Here is an 18,917-nt window from a genome sequence, read left to right as displayed (position 1 = left end):
GTCGAGCATACTCTGGGAATACACGAGCTAGAAGACAGGGATGGTCGAAGTAATGCAGAAAAACATGTTGCTTACTTTGTTAACTTTGTATGGTAGCAATGGGCGAGTGGTGGTAAAACCTACAGGGTTACAATACAGGACCTAATGTATATACGTGTCAAAACGACCACAATAATAAGTTATGCTCGTTTTGCCAAGTCTACTGGTCGTTATCACACTTTCCTACAAAACTTACCACACTGAACTGTTGTGTGTTAATGCCTGCGGCAGCTGCCCGTGGTGCGGTGCGGCAGGCATGGCACCATAGCATATAAATGATTATTAGTAAATATATATTTGCGTAACTTCATCCTTCTCGCTGCAAACGAGTTCACGTCTTTGCAAATACATCATCTTTAACAAAGCATCGCATCCAAAATGTCAAAATTTGCGGTTTTTACGGATTTGCAGAAAGACTAATTGCCTTACGGCGTTTAGAAAACTACTGGGTGTTTGGAATTTATAAATTCAAAGCACAATAAGTAGTGTAACAAGAACTGTTGCGATAACAAGCAAGAAGATTAGACAAATCAATGTTGCAACCAACGTTCTCGTGGTTACAACATTGATTTGTCTCCAAATTTACCTCCAGTAATGTTTAGGAAACTCTAGGGTCATTACCAACGAACGGTAATGAATATGTAAAAGAAAACGTTAGGAATACTGAGTCAAAAATATGAAAGGTCAATTTCATTGCCCTAAAGGACACATAACTGCAAATTTATCCTGTTTAAGCCTTGCGTTTCAACGTCAGCGTTTAGATTAGTGCCAGTGTTGAGTCTGTGGGCTCATGTACTTGAGCCAATCCTAGGCCCACGTTAATTGCAGCCATGTATTAGTCATTCTCGTCTCCTTGTTATAAAATGTGCAGCTTCAATTATTATGAAGCAAGAACGCGCATTAGAAAGAACACGCAGCAGCTTCAGTCCGACGGGGCTTGCACCCGCATCGATGAGGGAGGAGCTCGGGCGATCACATTTTCCTTCATTTTGCTGCAGCTTTATTTTAAGCAACTGAGCCATCAAGCGGGACGCCGTAATATGTTGCTTCAGGCTAATTTTTACTGGACACTGCGCAGTGGAAATGCGAAGTTAATAGGCAAAACAGACTGCAGGGATGCTGTAGCAGTGACTATAGCCATTGAAGCAGCCCACATGAAGTATGAAGTCTTCCCTCATCCGACATCTGAAATTTTATCGGAAAGGATCGTAACTTATAGTGTGGCTCACGCCACACTATAAGTTACGATCCTTTCAAGGCAAGGTGAGCTCATCGAAGACCCGTCTTCGATGAGCTCACCTTGCCGCTCTGGCTGCTGTAGCAGGCCACGGTGAACCTGATGAGGGTGCACAAAGCACCGGCCTCGTCCTTGCACGACAGGTGGGTGCACGACGCGACCAGGTCCACCACATGCCGGCCGTTCACGGTAGCGATGATCGACATAAAAAAAGCAAAGCATAACAAGCGTATGGCACAAGCACAGCAAAAGAAACGTGGTGATTCGAGGCCTTGGGCTGCTCATCTAGACACCATCGAACTCTACTATGTTCTCTAATTCCGCCGTGATTTTTCCCCGGACAATCAGATGGCGCAGCCGCCCTTTGAGCCAATCACACCATGAGCGATGGTGAATTGAACAGTATAGCGTATCTTCTGAATGTCCAGAGCAACATCCATAGCCTCCCTTCATGCGGGACTAGACCACTGTGTAAACCGATGTCCAAAGCGCAGTCCTGAGCACGAAAAGAAGTCTAACACGTGATGCCGTCCAGTAAGTCTAACGCGGTCAAGAAAGTCATCGCCACTTTCATTAGCGTCTGCCTCGTGATTGGCTGCGTAAACAGCTATTCTAGCGGCGGAAACGACAGTGCGATGAGCCCCGCTTACGCCCGCCATCGGTGAACTGTATTTATTATTGCGTTTTCGCTTTCAACCACTGGCATTTCTTCGGAATCTTGGAAATATCGTTCCGCGCCTACTTAGGCCAGTTGAGATGCAAGGTCACCTGCCTTTCTGTTCTCTGGCGGGAAATGAATAAGCTGATGGATATTTGGGCGTTTTTACTTTTTGCATTCTTTAAGTAATAGCTCATCACCATCATCATCATCAACAACAGCAGCCGCAGCACTCTGTTTTTATGTATGAGGCCTATTTTTTTGTACGCTGCAGGACGAACTCCTCTCCCAGCGATCTCCAATGAACGCTGTCTTGTCCTAGCTGATGCCAACTTGCACTTACAAACTTCCCCATTTCATCACCCCAATTAATTTTCTGTCGTCTCTGACTGCGCTTCCCTTCCCTTAGCACGCAATCGCTGATTCTCATGACCCACAGCTTACGTGCCCTGCGCATTACATGGGCTGCCCAGCACCATTTTTTTTCTCTTGGTGTCAACTATAGTATCTCAAATTCCCGTTTGCTCTGTAATCCACGCCGCACTCTTTCTGCCTTTTAGAGTTACGCCTAACATTTTTCGTTTCATCGGTCTTTGCGCGCTCCTTAACTTGTTCATGAGCTTCGTTGTTAACAGCCAAGTTTCTACCCCATATGTTGGCACCAGTAGAACACAATGATTGTACACTTTTTTTTTCAACGACAGTCGCACGTTGCCAATCAGGATTCGTCAATGCCAGACGTATGCATCGCACACAATTTTTATTCCTCTGGAAACTTCCTTTTTATGATCAGTGTCCCTTGAGTAATTGACCTAGATGAACTTACTCCTGCGCAAACTCTACAGACTGAGAGCGGTCATGAATTCTTGTTTCCTTGTCAGATTATTGCACATTGACTTTGCATCCTTCACATTAATCTTCAACACTACTCACACTTTCATGGTTAAGGTCCTCAATCATTTGTAGAAATTTCATCCCCAGTGTTGCTGAAAAGGACAATGTCATCAGCAAACGAAGGTTGTTGAGATATTCGCCGTTGACGGTCACTCCTAAGCCTTGCCAGTTTAATAGCTTGAATACTTCTGAGTATTCAGTGAACAGTATTGGAGAGATTATGCGTCTTCGTCTGACTCCTTTCTTGATAGGTACTTTTATAGTTGTCCTGTGGAGAACCAAGGTAGTTGTGGAATTTGTAGATATTTCCCATGATATTCACGTACGCTTCCTGCAAATCTAGATTATGCAACGCCTCAGGACTGCTGATACGTCTACCGAATAGAATGGCTTTTGATAATATTGTTACGGAAGGATAAATGAAGACAGAGGAAGAAGAAGATCGCGAGACGCTGGCTGCTGCGTGTTGTTCGTCAGCCATCTCAACCCCACTCACTATGCTTGTATATACATTGTAAATACAGTCTGTCTAATCTCCCAACAACCCGTAAGATATTGGTGGAGGTTGATATAGATGATGAAGGTTGGTGGAGGTTGAAAGCTATATATAGAGGTTGATTGTACTACGCAGGCTTCTCAAATATCTGGATAAGGACATGGATGGGATCCATTGTAGAATATCTCTTCCAGAAGCTAGCCTGTTCTCATGGTTGATCGATGTCAAGTGTTGCCCTAATTCTATCGGAAATTATCTTATTGAATATTTCATACAACGTATAAATCAAGCTGATGGGCCTTTTTTTTTTCATTCTTTAACGTCTTCCTTCTTATGGATTCGTATATATTTAGCATTCTTCCAGCTCTCTGGTACATTTGAAATCATGACGCACTGAGCGCGAAGGGCCGCAAGCTTTTCAAGCATAACATATCCTCAATATTTAAATAAATCGACTGTTATTCCATCTTCTTTTGCAGCTTTTGCCCGGGACATGCCTTGCAAGGCCCTTGTAGCTTCATCGCTAGTTAGAGTTATTCGGAGGATTGCCCGAGAATTTGCACATACCGATACGCACATAGCGAATAGGTTATTTAATGAAATATCAGATATATCAAACAACCGAATGATTGTAATGAATGAGGACGTCCACGTGCTTTAATGTGTGCAACTGTGTGCCTATATTATATGAAGAGTTTTTATGTAGGAATTATTCTTTTATTACAAATAACAGAGGTGCGCTTTTAGGCACTACTTTGTCGATGAGCTTACAAGGGTTATACAAGCCCACTCACTGGAACTTGCATTTGGCGCACATATAACACCGACATACTGACCGGCCGAACAACTGACGTGACCACGACAAGCATGGCAGGACAAGCAAAAAAAGCTTCGCATTAAATTATATAGGCCTATCTTTGACAGCGGTGTGCGTTTATCTAAGCTTCTCCTTTATATTGCTAATGTGGTTTACGTTAGGGTCACAGTATCCTTCACTGTGTATTTAGCTACCTGCATGGCTACCTATCTCGAACCCTAATCGCCCCGCACTGTGTTACCGGACGCTTCATCCTATTGGCAATACATTTTGTGTACCCGTGCGAGAGAGACAATGGTACGAAGACGACAAGACAACGTTGAGCGACAAAAATGACGCGGACGTCACGGTACAAGCGATAACTCGAACACCACGATGATGTCACAAACATGACCGCGGCGCAACAATGACATGGCGGTAACGGTGTTGCTGAATGCGACGAAGCTTGACTATGCCGCCTACATGAAGGCGAAGACATAACCAGTACAGGGGTTTGCCGAAGACAGCACAACACCAAAGACAATGGGATAAGGAAACGACAACGACGACGACGCAGCGACATTGACACGTTGACACGTAGATGACAACACCGACATGCTTAGCCCAACAACCACAAGATTGCAATACGGCATCGATGTGACGACTGTGTCATGGTGACTCACTTTGGCGGCATGACTACTTAGGTGCTGTCGCAGGAAAAAAAAATTGTGTAGACCCATCGACGATCGTTTCCAATGTAAGCGGATAGCCCAAGCGAAAGAACGAACGAAACGAATTATAGAACGAGCCAACTGATGAAGGACTGAACGATGATCGAATGAACGAACCAAAGAAAGCACGAAATACCCACTGTGCAACCAACGAACTAACCAGGGAAGGAATGAAAGAACGGATGAACGAAGAGTTACCCGCCGAGTCCGACCAACCACGAAAACGGACGAAAGAGGCAAAAAGCGGCTACTCGCTGAGCAGTTGTAAACCATAAGCATTCCACAGCACGTGCTGCTGCTCGCGCTGTAGATGTTAAGAGTTGGACTTTTTCTGCCACAGCAGTCAAGTCACCGATAACAGTCATCATCACGTCATCATGTCAACGTCATTGTTTCGTAATATTGTACTCTTTATAGTTTCCCCGCCGTTGAATATTATTGTTACTATTACTACTATTATACATTGTCAACAACATTTAACAAAATAGCTGGAGTACAGGATGAAGTCTTAAGGTTGGACGGCACAATAGAATAAAAACGCAGTTCCCGAAAGCTACAAACAGAAGTTAACTAAAAACAAAGTACATATTTCACACAAAGAAAACTTTCAAGGATCGTCCACAAAAAGAGGCCACAGGTGGAAACGGAACGCTATAGAGTTTTACGATATACACTGCTCTTGCGCAGCATAGGCAAGGCAAACGCGGTTGTTCCTCGTTTTAATGTGGTCTTCACAAACGCCTAGAAAATTAGTTCGCGTATTGATACGATCGCTCTTGAGATACACGGGGACATAAGCCCGTAACCGCCATAGCAGGGGGTACGTGACCACTTGTGGCCTTACATGCTTTTTCAGAACCGCGCTTTCTGAAAATTACAATTTCCCTGAATATGTCCCGAATACGTGTGATTACAATCGTGACCTACTTCTCTGTGGCCACACTTGCCGTCGGCGTTCTTCCCTTGACCGGCAGCCACGTCGCTTTCGCCCTCGTGAGATCGCTACGAAGACGGCTCACACTGGGCATTCCACTTTATGTGGTGCTTGCATTTCAGTATAGCCTCTGAACGGTATAGCGCACAGATCTAACAATTGTGCGAGATGGATGTTCTGCATAAACATTGCATGAGCTAGCGTGTTGCTTTGAATGAAATTAAACAATTGTGAGCAACGCCGTTAATTGTATAGCGTATATTAAAATGATTAGCTTCAAATATATTATAACATCTGCGTTCGGTCTGCATTGTTCTCCGCTGATGCTGCCACGAGAAAAGTAAGAACTACGTGAAACGCTAGCAAATGTAAGCCTACCTGAATTATTCCTAGAAAACTGTATCAGGAAGTTTTGAATGTTTCGGAATAAGGAACGAAAAGATTATTTCTTTCAACTACGCGACATCAAATTCGAGGACGTGCTGCCCTGAACAAACAGCATTTGTCTAGCGACAGTTACTCCAACTTCACGAGCACTAAAAAGAAAGCAGTTACAGCAGTTTCCAGCGGAAGGCACTTCGTGTGGTTGCCGCACCATAAGTTGATTAAGCGTAATTAATTCAAAACGGTCGTAAGGATTGTGCTCACCTCGCCTGCTATAGTAAGCGGAACTTGGCCAGGCTGCTCGTTCCCTCGCTGTCTGAACTAAAACCAACGTGGAGGGCCTACGTGAAGGAGCAGCCAGCATTGATCCATACAAATAGCGATGTCTTCAAAAAAGCGACGTAAGTTGCGTTCACGCGTTGAAGGCTAAAGATATTCACGACAGTAGGCGAACACTCTTTCGTGCAACCACACTCACGGTCAATGGCAAAGTGGCGGCCAATACGAAATCAACTTGTGATAGCGATTCAGGCTACATCGTCTGTTATTGCAGTGAAGTCTATCTTTAAATAAAAAGTAACGGAAGAAATCAAACAGCGTGAAAACAACGAAGTTAACACAGACGCTGAATATTCGTATGTTAAATAACAACTTGTCCAGCTTGTTTTTTTTATAAAGAAATTGTGATAGGAACAACTTTTGCCACCTGTGGTTCTACGCGCGCGTGATCTTCTGATCCGCAGCCTCGAGGCAGCTCTACAATGCGCGCAACAAGGCATCATGTATATAGCTTGAAGAGCAGGACATCCGGTCAGCGTGGGGGGCATCGTTATACCAGGTCCCCATATCAGCTGCCCTCCAGATCCATAGGGCGAGCATTACGGCACCAGGCTGCTTGAACTGCTGGTCACCACGTTATCCGGCCGGGCATCGAGGTACCAGGTCGCTCTATCAGCTGGCCACGAAATACAAAGGGCGGGCATCAAGACACCGGGACGCTATAGAAGAGCCCAATGACCCTGGTTTGCGTGAAAGAGGTTCATTGAAATGCGGCGCCTACCCAGTGACACATACCCAGTTACCCAAGTTGACCACTAACATATACCGAAATGAGATTTCCGCCTGAGCGTCAGCGAGCATCAATCGACCCCTGCGCAAGGGCTAACAAGTAGCTTTAGTTTTCCAACGCCGAAGAAGAATGCGCCGCGTCAAACCAAGAAAATCATTCACTTGAAAACAACCACGGAAGATCTTTCGTTTTGTTCTATAAGTGTTTTGATAAAGATAGCGCTTGTTTCTTCATAACGACTGCAGAAAAACTGTGCTTACCTCTCGTCCGCAGGGAACGGAAAAATTTCGCCCCGCTCGTCCTCCCCGAGTTGCCACACCACACAGCCGCGCAGCAGGCCTTGTGCCCTTTCATCGGTTTTTCCGAAATTGCCAGAACGTTCATGGACACAGAAAGTTTTTAACTGCAGAGCATGCGAAAAATAGAACGTGCACGTGTATAGAGCGCGGCAGCAGCAGACGAACACACTGGCAGCTGAATGGATAAGAGCGGGAGCGCTAGCCGCTGGCGAAAAAAATAAAATGACTAAATAAACATATAAGACGCCGAAAAAAAAGAAAATAGTCATAAGCACCATTTAAATTCTACACATAATTGCATTCCTTTACTTTACTGCTACGTATGTTGAATATCCCGGCCACGGCGACCGCATTTCGATGGAGGCGAAATGCGAAAACACCCATGTGCTTTGATTTAGGTGCACGTTAAAGAACCCAAGGTGGTCGAGATTTCCGGAGTCCTCCACTACGGCGTGCCTCATAATCAGAAAGTTGCTCTAGCACGTAAAACCTCATAATTTTAATTTTTAAGTATGTTGAATATATAGAGCCACATATGCAAACGTTATTGAATTTTCCTTTGGCTACCACTGTCATGTCGACGCCAATACTAGTCCCACTGTCCACCCACTGCCCTGACCGTTGCACACCATAGGACAACGACCGTGGCACAGAGCCGGCAGCGCTTTCGGCCGTAGACTCGCACAGATCCGGTGTCTTCGCCCGAGAATTCTTCACCACAGATGCTAATCCCAAACTACTCCCTATCCGCGCGCCGACGGCAGTTCTTCACCTACGTAGTCGCGTATACAGCAACGCCAGCTGAAATGCAAAGGCACGGGCTGTTCTGTTTTCTGGCAAAACATTAATAGGCTAACGGACCGTAAATCAGGGACCGTAAAAGAACAACATGCAAAGGCAAACGAAGCAGACGAACGTATCGCGAACTCCTAACAAATGAATCATTCCTTGAAATACGACGATAAATACAATGACCACAGCGACAAATAAAAACGGAGCAATGAAGCGCAAAATTATAGGTTGTGCAGAATGGCCTTGGCCTACCATTCCATGATGCCGCAATTCTTAGCAAGAGACAAGGACCATTGTTATGCGATAATAATGTATGGCCAACTCAACCATCATACGTTCTTTTAATTCGAGTATCTCTCTCCCGCAATAGTTAACTTTTATGAATCTGCAAGATTTGAGCTTCCTTGAGTTTTCGGCGATAGCCGTGTGCCTGGAAGCTGGACGCCACCAGCACATTCTCCTGACGTTTGGCTTATGCTTATTCCACATTTGCTTCACACAGCGTGCAGTTTGCCCTAAGTAATGTCTGCCTACTGATTGTCGAATGACATAGATCTCACCTTCCATCTATCCACCTTAGATCCGCGCTGCATGTGATAAGATTTACTACAAGAATGAATCCTTGGTTATAACCTTCCATCTTTCTGGTGCCGACATTCTCGCGTGTATAAAATATATTTTATTCTCTGTTATAAGAGTCTGTGTTAAAAGTAAGGTATAACTCAGCCAATGGAATGAAATAATAAAGCGGAAGATTAGTAGACATAAGAATATAAGGTGATGTTCACCGGCCTTGCGATGGAAGAGCATTCGCGATTGGTAAGGAGCTTCTGTAATAACGTACATCAAGGCAAATTATTCAAAGGTGATCCTGATCAAGGGAAGGAAACACAGGAAAATAAAATTGGTTGGATTGCATACGGCACGCATTCTGAAATCATGATCAGGAGCTTACAGCTATCCTTAAAATGGATGCTATCCCTGAATTCTGGAAGTAGTGCTATAAGGCCCAGAGAGTTCGAGAGTATCGAGAAATATTTAGCAGAGAAATGTTCGATATAACGTTCTGAGAAAGGAAGACAGCGAAGGGGATTGTAAAAAATTCAGAGGTAGCCGATATTTTAGTTCACAGTAAGGCGAAAAGATGAAGCTGGGGGAGGGGGGGGGGTCATGTAATGTGTAGGGCCGACAACCGAGGCTTTAAACAGAGTTACACTTATGCAAGAGCTGCCTATGGAACGGAAGTGCAGTGGACGGCAGGAAATTAAGTGGTGTGATAATATTAGTAATTTGGCAGGCGTAAGATGGAATCAGCGGGCGCAAGGCAGTGGTTACTGGAAATTGCTGGGAGAGGACATAAATAGGCTGATAGTGATTATTATGACTGCTTTATGTTTTCCCTTGTGGTTTGCTTCATTTACATTGCTTAACTTTTTTACGGTCGCCTTATCTGATGGATGAAATGAGGTGCAAGCCGTAACCAGACGAACCAACGCGGTTGTTTTGGGCAATAAGCAACAAAATTAAGCAACAAATACTCGAGGAGAAAGGAGATATCATTTATTTTCCCTCCCCATTACATTGCAGATGTACATGACCGGGGCATTCGTTACGTTATCCCAAGAAGTGATAGCACCCCGGAATGGGTGACCGAGCACTGCATTTTTCCTATTTTTTATATATCTGAAGGTCACGCTATCTTGGCATGCTTGACCTCTATTAGTCAAATTAAGCACTATGAATATATTTGTGTAATATTACCAACGAACTCAAGTCGTAAATATTTTCATCAGCATGTTGCAATTTATGCGAAGTGAAGCTTAAGCGAAGAGCGCAATCAAAGGCTGTAAAACTACCGAAGATGCGTTCAAATGTGTTCACTTTCATCCTGTTGAGTGTGTAAACCCATAATATGTTTATGTTTATTCGCTATAAAGGTCAAAACCTTAATATAATGGAATATTTTTCTATATTCGTAGACTACACCGTCAGCAACCTATGTCGAAATTCAAACGCTAAATAAGGCGGACACACAGTCGCAGACATCTGCGCAGCGACTTTACGAGGACGAAGGCAACTTACGCTTGTCGATGCAAGAATGGCGATGACGCGTGTAGGTATAGAGAAGCGTGACATGCTTATATACATTTGGGAATTATGTACTTGTGGTGAAACAGCGGCATACCCTGGGTGGAACATGCCGAAATAATAATTCAAAGAAAATTAAGTCAATTAAAGAATCATTTTATTACAAAGTGCTAATTCAGTAGCATGTCTTTTTGCTTCAGGCATACGTCTGTGCAGATATTGTATTGTCCCGATTCACAAGCAGCAGGAACTGATAAAAAGGGCAGGACACTTTAATTGCAGGCCAACTGAACTGTTAGGAAAAGCCATAGAACACATTGGCGCTAATATTCTAAAGGGCTAATGCGTTCTGCTCCTAACGGGGAAACTAATTTGCGCAAATTCGTTTTTTCATCGCTTAAATAATTGCTTGAAAAAGGGACCTTAGGGTAGGAATGATCTTTGCGTTGATTCGGCGCTGTTAGGGAAAGTGATAGACGTCGAGTTAATATTCTATAGGGCTAGAGGCTTCTCCTTTTTACGTGGTAACTTATTTTTGGAAATTCGTTTTTAGTCGAGTAAATAGTTGTCTCAGAAAGTGACTTTCAGCTGGGATTGATCTATGCGTTGAATCAGAGCTGTTAGGAAAAGCGATAGAACACATTGGCGCTAATATTCTAAAGAGCTAATGCGTTCTGCTCCTAACGGGGAAACTTTTTTGCGCAAATTCGTTTTTCCTTCGCCTAAATAATTGCTTGAAAAAGGGACCTTAGGGTAGGAATGATCTATGCGTTGATTCGGCGCTGTTAGGAAAAGTGATAGAGGTCGCGTTAATATTCTATAGGGCTAGAGGCTTCTCCTTTTTACGTGGTAACTTATTTTTGGAAATTCGTTTTTAGTCGAGTAAATAGTTGTCTCAGAAAGTGACTTTCAGGTGGGATTGATCTATGCGTTGAATCAGAGCTGTTAGGAAAAGCGATAGAACACATTGGCGCTAATATTCTAAAAAGCTAATGCGTTCTGCTCCTAACGGGGAAACTAATTTGCGCAAATTCGTTTTTTCATCGCTTAAATATTTGTTTGAAAAAGGGACCTGAGGGTAGGAATGATCTATGCGTTGATTCGGCGCTGTTAGGAAAAGTGATAGAGGTCGCGTTAATATTCTATAGGGCTAGAGGCTTCTCCTTTTTACGTGGCAAATTATTTTTCGAAATTCGTTTGTTAGTCGAGTAAATATTTGTCTCAGAAAGTGACTTTCAGGTGGGATTGATCTATGCGTTGAATCAGAGCTGTTAGGAAAAGCGATAGAACACATTGGCGCTAATATTCTAAAGAGCTAATGCGTTCTGCTCCTAACGGGGAAACCTTTTTGCGCAAATTCGTTTTTCCTTCGCTTAAATAATTGCTTGAAAAAGGGACCTTAGGGTAGGAATGATCTATGCGTTGATTCGGCGCTGTTAGGAAAAGTGATAGAGGTCGCATTAATATTCTATAGGGCTAGAGGCTTCTCCTTTTTACGTGGCTAATTATTTTTCGAAATTGGTTTGTTAGTCGAGTAAATATTTGTCTCAGAAAGTGACTTTCAGGTGGGATTGATCTATGCGTTGAATCAGAGCTGTTAGGAAAAGCGATAGAACACATTGGCGCTAATATTCTAAAGAGCTAATGCGTTCTGCTCCTAACGGGGAAACTTTTTTGCGCAAATTCGTTTTTCCTTCGCTTAAATAATTGCTTGAAAAAGGGACCTTAGGGTAGGAATGATCTATGCGTTGATTCGGCGCTGTTAGGAAAAGTGATAGAGGTCGCGTTAATATTCTATAGGGCTAGAGGCTTCTCCTTTTTACGTGGTAACTTATTTTTGGATACTCGTTTTTAGTCGAGTAAATAGTTGTCTCAGAAAGTGACTTTCAGGTGGGATTGATCTATGCGTTAAATCAGAGCTGTTAGGAAAAGCGATAGAACACATTGGCGCTAATATTCTAAAGGGCTAATGCGTTCTGCTCCTAACGGGGAAACTAATTTGCGCAAATTCGTTTTTTCATCGCTTAAATAATTGCTTGAAAAAGGGACCTTAGGGTAGGAATGATCTATGCGTTGATTCGGCACTGTTAGGAAAAGTGATAGAGGTCGCGTTAATATTCTATAGGGCTAGAGGCTTCTCCTTTTTACGTGGCAAATTATTTTTCGAAATTGGTTTGTTAGTCGAGTAAATATTTGTCTCAGAAAGTGACTTTCAGGTGGGATTGATCTATGCGTTGAATCAGAGCTGTTAGGAAAAGCGATAGAACACATTGGCGCTAATATTCTAAAGAGCTAATGCGTTCTGCTCCTAACGGGGAAACTTTTTTGCGCAAATTCGTTTTTCCTTCGCTTAAATAATTGCTTGAAAAAGGGACCTTAGGGTAGGAATGATTATGCGTTGATTCGGCGCTGTTAGGAAAAGTGATAGAGGTCGCATTAATATTCTATAGGCCTAGAGGCTTCTCCTTTTTACGTGGCAAATTATTTTTCAAAATTCGTTTGTTAGTCGAGTAAATATTTGTCTCAGAAAGTGACTTTCAGGTGGGATTGATATATGCGTTAGATCAGAGCTGTTAGGAAAAGCGATAGAACACATTGGCGCTAATATTCTAAAGGGCTAATGCGTTCTGCTCCTAACGGGGAAACTAATTTGCGCAAATTCGTTTTTTCATCGCTTAAATAATTGCTTGAAAAAGGGACCTTAGGGTAGGAATGATCTATGCGTTGATTCGGCACTGTTAGGAAAAGTGATAGAGGTCGCGTTAATATTCTATAGGGCTAGAGGCTTCTCCTTTTGACGTGGCAAATTATTTTTCGAAATTGGTTTGTTAGTCGAGTAAATATTTGTCTCAGAAAGTGACTTTCAGGTGGGATTGATCTATGCGTTGAATCAGAGCTGTTAGGAAAAGCGATAGAACACATTGGCGCTAATATTCTAAAGAGCTAATGCGTTCTGCTCCTAACGGGGAAACTTTTTTGCGCAAATTCGTTTTTCCTTCGCTTAAATAATTGCTTGAAAAAGGGACCTTAGGGTAGGAATGATCTATGCGTTGATTCGGCGCTGTTAGGAAAAGTGATAGAGGTCGCGTTAATATTCTATAGGGCTAGAGGCTTCTCCTTTTTACGTGGTAACTTATTTTTGGATATTCGTTTTTAGTCTAGTAAATAGTTGTCTCAGAAAGTGACTTTCAGGTGGGATTGATCTATGCGTTAAATCAGAGCTGTTAGGAAAAGCGATAGAACACATTGGCGCTAATATTCTAAAGGGCTAATGCGTTCTGCTCCTAACGGGGAAACTAATTTGCGCAAATTCGTTTTTTCATCGCTTAAATAATTGCTTGAAAAAGGGACCTTAGGGTAGGAATGGTCTATGCGTTGATTCGGCGCTGTTAGGAAAAGTGATAGAGGTCGCGTTAATATTCTATAGGGCTAGAGGCTTCTCCTTTTTACGTGGCAAATTATTTTTCGAAATTCGTTTGTTAGTCGAGTAAATAGTTGTCTCAGAAAGTGACTTTCAGGTGGGATTGATCTATGCGTTGAATCAGAGCTGTTAGGAAAAGCGATAGAACACATTGGCGCTAATATTCTAAAGGGCTAATGCGTTCTGCTCCTAACGGGGAAACTAATTTGCGCAAATTCGTTTTTTCATCGCTTAAATAATTGTTTGAAAAAAGGACCTGAGTGTAGGAATGATCTATGCGTTGATTCGGCGCTGTTAGGAAAAGTGATAGAGTTCGCGTTAATATTCTATAGGGCTAGAGGCTTCTCCTTTTTACGTGGTAAACTATTTTTGGAAATTCCTTTGTTAGTCGAGTAAATAGTTGTCTCAGAAAGTGACTTTAAGGTGGGATTGATCTATGAGTTGAATCTGAGCTGTTAGGAAAAGCGATATAACACATTGGCGCTAATATTCTAAAGGGCTAATGCGTTCTGCTCCTAACGGGGAAAGTAATTTGCGCAAATTCGTTTTTTCATCGCTTAAATAATTGCTTGAAAAAGGGAAGTGAGGGTAGGAATGATCTATGCGTTGATTCGGCGCTGTTAGGAAAAGTTATAGAGGCCGCATTAATATTCTATAGGGCTAGAGGCTTCTCCTTTTTACGTGGCAAATTATTTTTGGAAATTCGTTTGTTAGTCGAGTAACTAGTTGTCTCAGAAAGTGACTTTCAGGTGGGATTGATCTATGCGTTGAATCTGAGCTGTTAGGAAAAGCGATAGAACACATTGGCGCTAATATTCTAAAGGGCTAATGCGTTCTGCTCCTAACGGGGAAACTAATTTCCGCAAATTCGTTGTTTCATCGCTTAAATAATTGCTTGAAAAAGGGACCTGAGGGTAGGAATGATCTATGCGTTGATTCGGCGCTGTTAGGAAAAGTGATAGAGGTCGCGTTAATATTCTATAGGGCTAGAGGCTTCTCCTTTTTACGTGGTAAATTATTTTTAGAAATTCGTTTGTTAGTCGAGTAAATATTTGTCTCAGAAAGTGACTTTCAGGTGGGATTGATCTATGCGTGTAATCTGAGCTGTTAGGAAAAGCGATAGAACACAGTGGCACTAATATTCGAAAGGACTAACGCGTTCTGCTTCTAACGGGGAAACTAATTTGCGCAAATTCGTTTACTCATCGCTTAAATAATTGTCTGAAAAAAGGACTTGAGGATGGGAATGATCTATGCGTTGATTCGGCGCTGTTAGGAAAAGTGATAAAGAGTTAGCGTTAATTTTCTAAAGGGCTAGAGGCTTCTCCTTCTTACGTGGCAAATTATTAGTGGAAATTTGTTTGTTAGTCGAGTAAATAATTCTCAGAAAGTGACTTTCAGATGGGAATGATCTATGCGTTGAATCTGAGCTGTTAGGAAAAGCGATAGAACACAGTGGCGCTAATATTCGAAAGGGCTAACGCGTTTTTCTTCTAACGGGGAAACTAATTTGCGCAAATTCGTTTATTCATCGCTCAAATAATTGTCTGAAAAGGGGACCTTAGGGTAGGAATGATCTATGCGTTGATTCGGCACTGTTAGGAAAAGTGATAGAGGTCGCGTTAATATTCTATAGGGCTAGAGGCTTCTCCTTTTTACGTGGCAAATTATTTTTCGAAATTCGTTTGTTAGTCGAGTAAATATTTGTCTCAGAAAGTGACTTTCAGGTGGGATTGATCTATGCGTTGAATCAGAGCTGTTAGGAAAAGCGATAGAACACATTGGCGCTAATATTCTAAAGAGCTAATGCGTTCTGCTCCTAACGGGGAAACTTTTTTGCGCAAATTCGTTTTTCCTTCGCTTAAATAATTGCTTGAAAAAGGGACCTTAGGGTAGGAATGATCTATGCGTTGATTCGGCGCTGTTAGGAAAAGTGATAGAGGTCGCGTTAATATTCTATAGGGCTAGAGGCTTCTCCTTTTTACGTGGTAACTTATTTTTGGAAATTCGTTTTTAGTCGAGTAAATAGTTGTCTCAGAAAGTGACTTTCAGGTGGGATTGATCTATGCGTTGAATCAGAGCTGTTAGGAAAAGCGATAGAACACATTGGTGCTAATATTCTAAAGAGCTAATGCGTTCTGCTCCTAACGGGGAAACTAATTTGCGCAAATTCGTTTTTTCATCGCTTAAATATTTGTTTGAAAAAGGGACCTGAGGGTAGGAATGATCTATGCGTTGATTCGGCGCTGTTAGGAAAAGTGATAGAGGTCGCGTTAATATTCTATAGGGCTAGAGGCTTCTCCTTTTTACGTGGCAAATTATTTTTCGAAATTCGTTTGTTAGTCGAGTAAATATTTGTCTCAGAAAGTGACTTTCAGGTGGGATTGATCTATGCGTTGAATCAGAGCTGTTAGGAAAAGCGATAGAACACATTGGCGCTAATATTCTAAAGAGCTAATGCGTTCTGCTCCTGACGGGGAAACCTTTTTGCGCAAATTCGTTTTTCCTTCGCTTAAATAATTGCTTGAAAAAGGGACCTTAGGGTAGGAATGATCTATGCGTTGATTCGGCGCTGTTAGGAAAAGTGATAGAGGTCGCATTAATATTCTATAGGGCTAGAGGCTTCTCCTTTTTACGTGGCAAATTATTTTTCGAAATTGGTTTGTTAGTCGAGTAAATATTTGTCTCAGAAAGTGACCTTCAGGTGGGATTGATCTATGCGTTGAATCAGAGCTGTTAGGAAAAGCGATAGAACACATTGGCGCTAATATTCTAAAGAGCTAATGCGTTCTGCTCCTAACGGGGAAACTTTTTTGCGCAAATTCGTTTTTCCTTCGCTTAAATAATTGCTTGAAAAAGGGACCTTAGGGTAGGAATGATCTATGCGTTGATTCGGCGCTGTTAGGAAAAGTGATAGAGGTCGCGTTAATATTCTATAGGGCTAGAGGCTTCTCCTTTTTACGTGGTAAATTATTTTTAGAAATTCGTTTGTTAGTCGAGTAAATATTTGTCTCAGAAAGTGACTTTCAGGTGGGATTGATCTATGCGTGTAATCTGAGCTGTTAGGAAAAGCGATAGAACACAGTGGCACTAATATTCGAAAGGACTAACGCGTTCTGCTTCTAACGGGGAAACTAATTTGCGCAAATTCGTTTACTCATCGCTTAAATAATTGTCTGAAAAAAGGACTTGAGGATGGGAATGATCTATGCGTTGATTCGGCGCTGTTAGGAAAAGTGATAAAGAGTTAGCGTTAATTTTCTAAAGGGCTAGAGGCTTCTCCTTCTTACGTGGCAAATTATTAGTGGAAATTTGTTTGTTAGTCGAGTAAATAATTCTCAGAAAGTGACTTTCAGATGGGAATGATCTATGCGTTGAATCTGAGCTGTTAGGAAAAGCGATAGAACACAGTGGCGCTAATATTCGAAAGGGCTAACGCGTTTTTCTTCTAACGGGGAAACTAATTTGCGCAAATTCGTTTATTCATCGCTCAAATAATTGTCTGAAAAGGGGACCTTAGGGTAGGAATGATCTATGCGTTGATTCGGCACTGTTAGGAAAAGTGATAGAGGTCGCGTTAATATTCTATAGGGCTAGAGGCTTCTCCTTTTTACGTGGCAAATTATTTTTCGAAATTCGTTTGTTAGTCGAGTAAATATTTGTCTCAGAAAGTGACTTTCAGGTGGGATTGATCTATGCGTTGAATCAGAGCTGTTAGGAAAAGCGATAGAACACATTGGCGCTAATATTCTAAAGAGCTAATGCGTTCTGCTCCTAACGGGGAAACTTTTTTGCGCAAATTCGTTTTTCCTTCGCTTAAATAATTGCTTGAAAAAGGGACCTTAGGGTAGGAATCATCTATGCGTTGATTCGGCGCTGTTAGGAAAAGTGATAGAGGTCGCGTTAATATTCTATAGGGCTAGAGGCTTCTCCTTTTTACGTGGTAACTTATTTTTGGAAATTCGTTTTTAGTCGAGTAAATAGTTGTCTCAGAAAGTGACTTTCAGGTGGGATTGATCTATGCGTTGAATCAGAGCTGTTAGGAAAAGCGATAGAACACATTGGTGCTAATATTCTAAAGAGCTAATGCGTTCTGCTCCTAACGGGGAAACTAATTTGCGCAAATTCGTTTTTTCATCGCTTAAATATTTGTTTGAAAAAGGGACCTGAGGGTAGGAATGATCTATGCGTTGATTCGGCGCTGTTAGGAAAAGTGATAGAGGTCGCGTTAATATTCTATAGGGCTAGAGGCTTCTCCTTTTTACGTGGCAAATTATTTTTCGAAATTCGTTTGTTAGTCGAGTAAATATTTGTCTCAGAAAGTGACTTTCAGGTGGGATTGATCTATGCGTTGAATCAGAGCTGTTAGGAAAAGCGATAGAACACATTGGCGCTAATATTCTAAAGAGCTAATGCGTTCTGCTCCTGACGGGGAAACCTTTTTGCGCAAATTCGTTTTTCCTTCGCTTAAATAATTGCTTGAAAAAGGGACCTTAGGGTAGGAATGATCTATGCGTTGATTCGGCGCTGTTAGGAAAAGTGATAGAGGTCGCATTAATATTCTATAGGGCTAGAGGCTTCTCCTTTTTACGTGGCAAATTATTTTTCGAAATTGGTTTGTTAGTCGAGTAAATATTTGTCTCAGAAAGTGACCTTCAGGTGGGATTGATCTATGCGTTGAATCAGAGCTGTTAGGAAAAGCGATAGAACACATTGGCGCTAATATTCTAAAGAGCTAATGCGTTCTGCTCCTAATGGGGAAACTTTTTTGCGCAAATTCGTTTTTCCTTCGCTTAAATAATTGCTTGAAAAAGGGACCTTAGGGTAGGAATGATCTATGCGTTGATTCGGCGCTGTTAGGAAAAGTGATAGAGGTCGCGTTAATATTCTATAGGGCTAGAGGCTTCTCCTTTTTACGTGGTAACTTATTTTTGGATATTCGTTTTTAGTCGAGTAAATAGTTGTCTCAGAAAGTGACTTTCAGGTGGGATTGATCTATGCGTTAAATCAGAGCTGTTAGGAAAAGCGATAGAACACATTGGCGCTAATATTCTAAAGGGCTAATGCGTTCTGCTCCTA

This window comes from Dermacentor variabilis, chromosome 10 (assembly GCF_050947875.1).
Source record: "Dermacentor variabilis isolate Ectoservices chromosome 10, ASM5094787v1, whole genome shotgun sequence".
In the NCBI taxonomy this organism is placed as follows: domain Eukaryota; kingdom Metazoa; phylum Arthropoda; class Arachnida; order Ixodida; family Ixodidae; genus Dermacentor; species Dermacentor variabilis.
The sequence above is the reverse complement of the archived record's forward strand: the minus strand, read 5'-3'. Positions refer to the sequence as shown.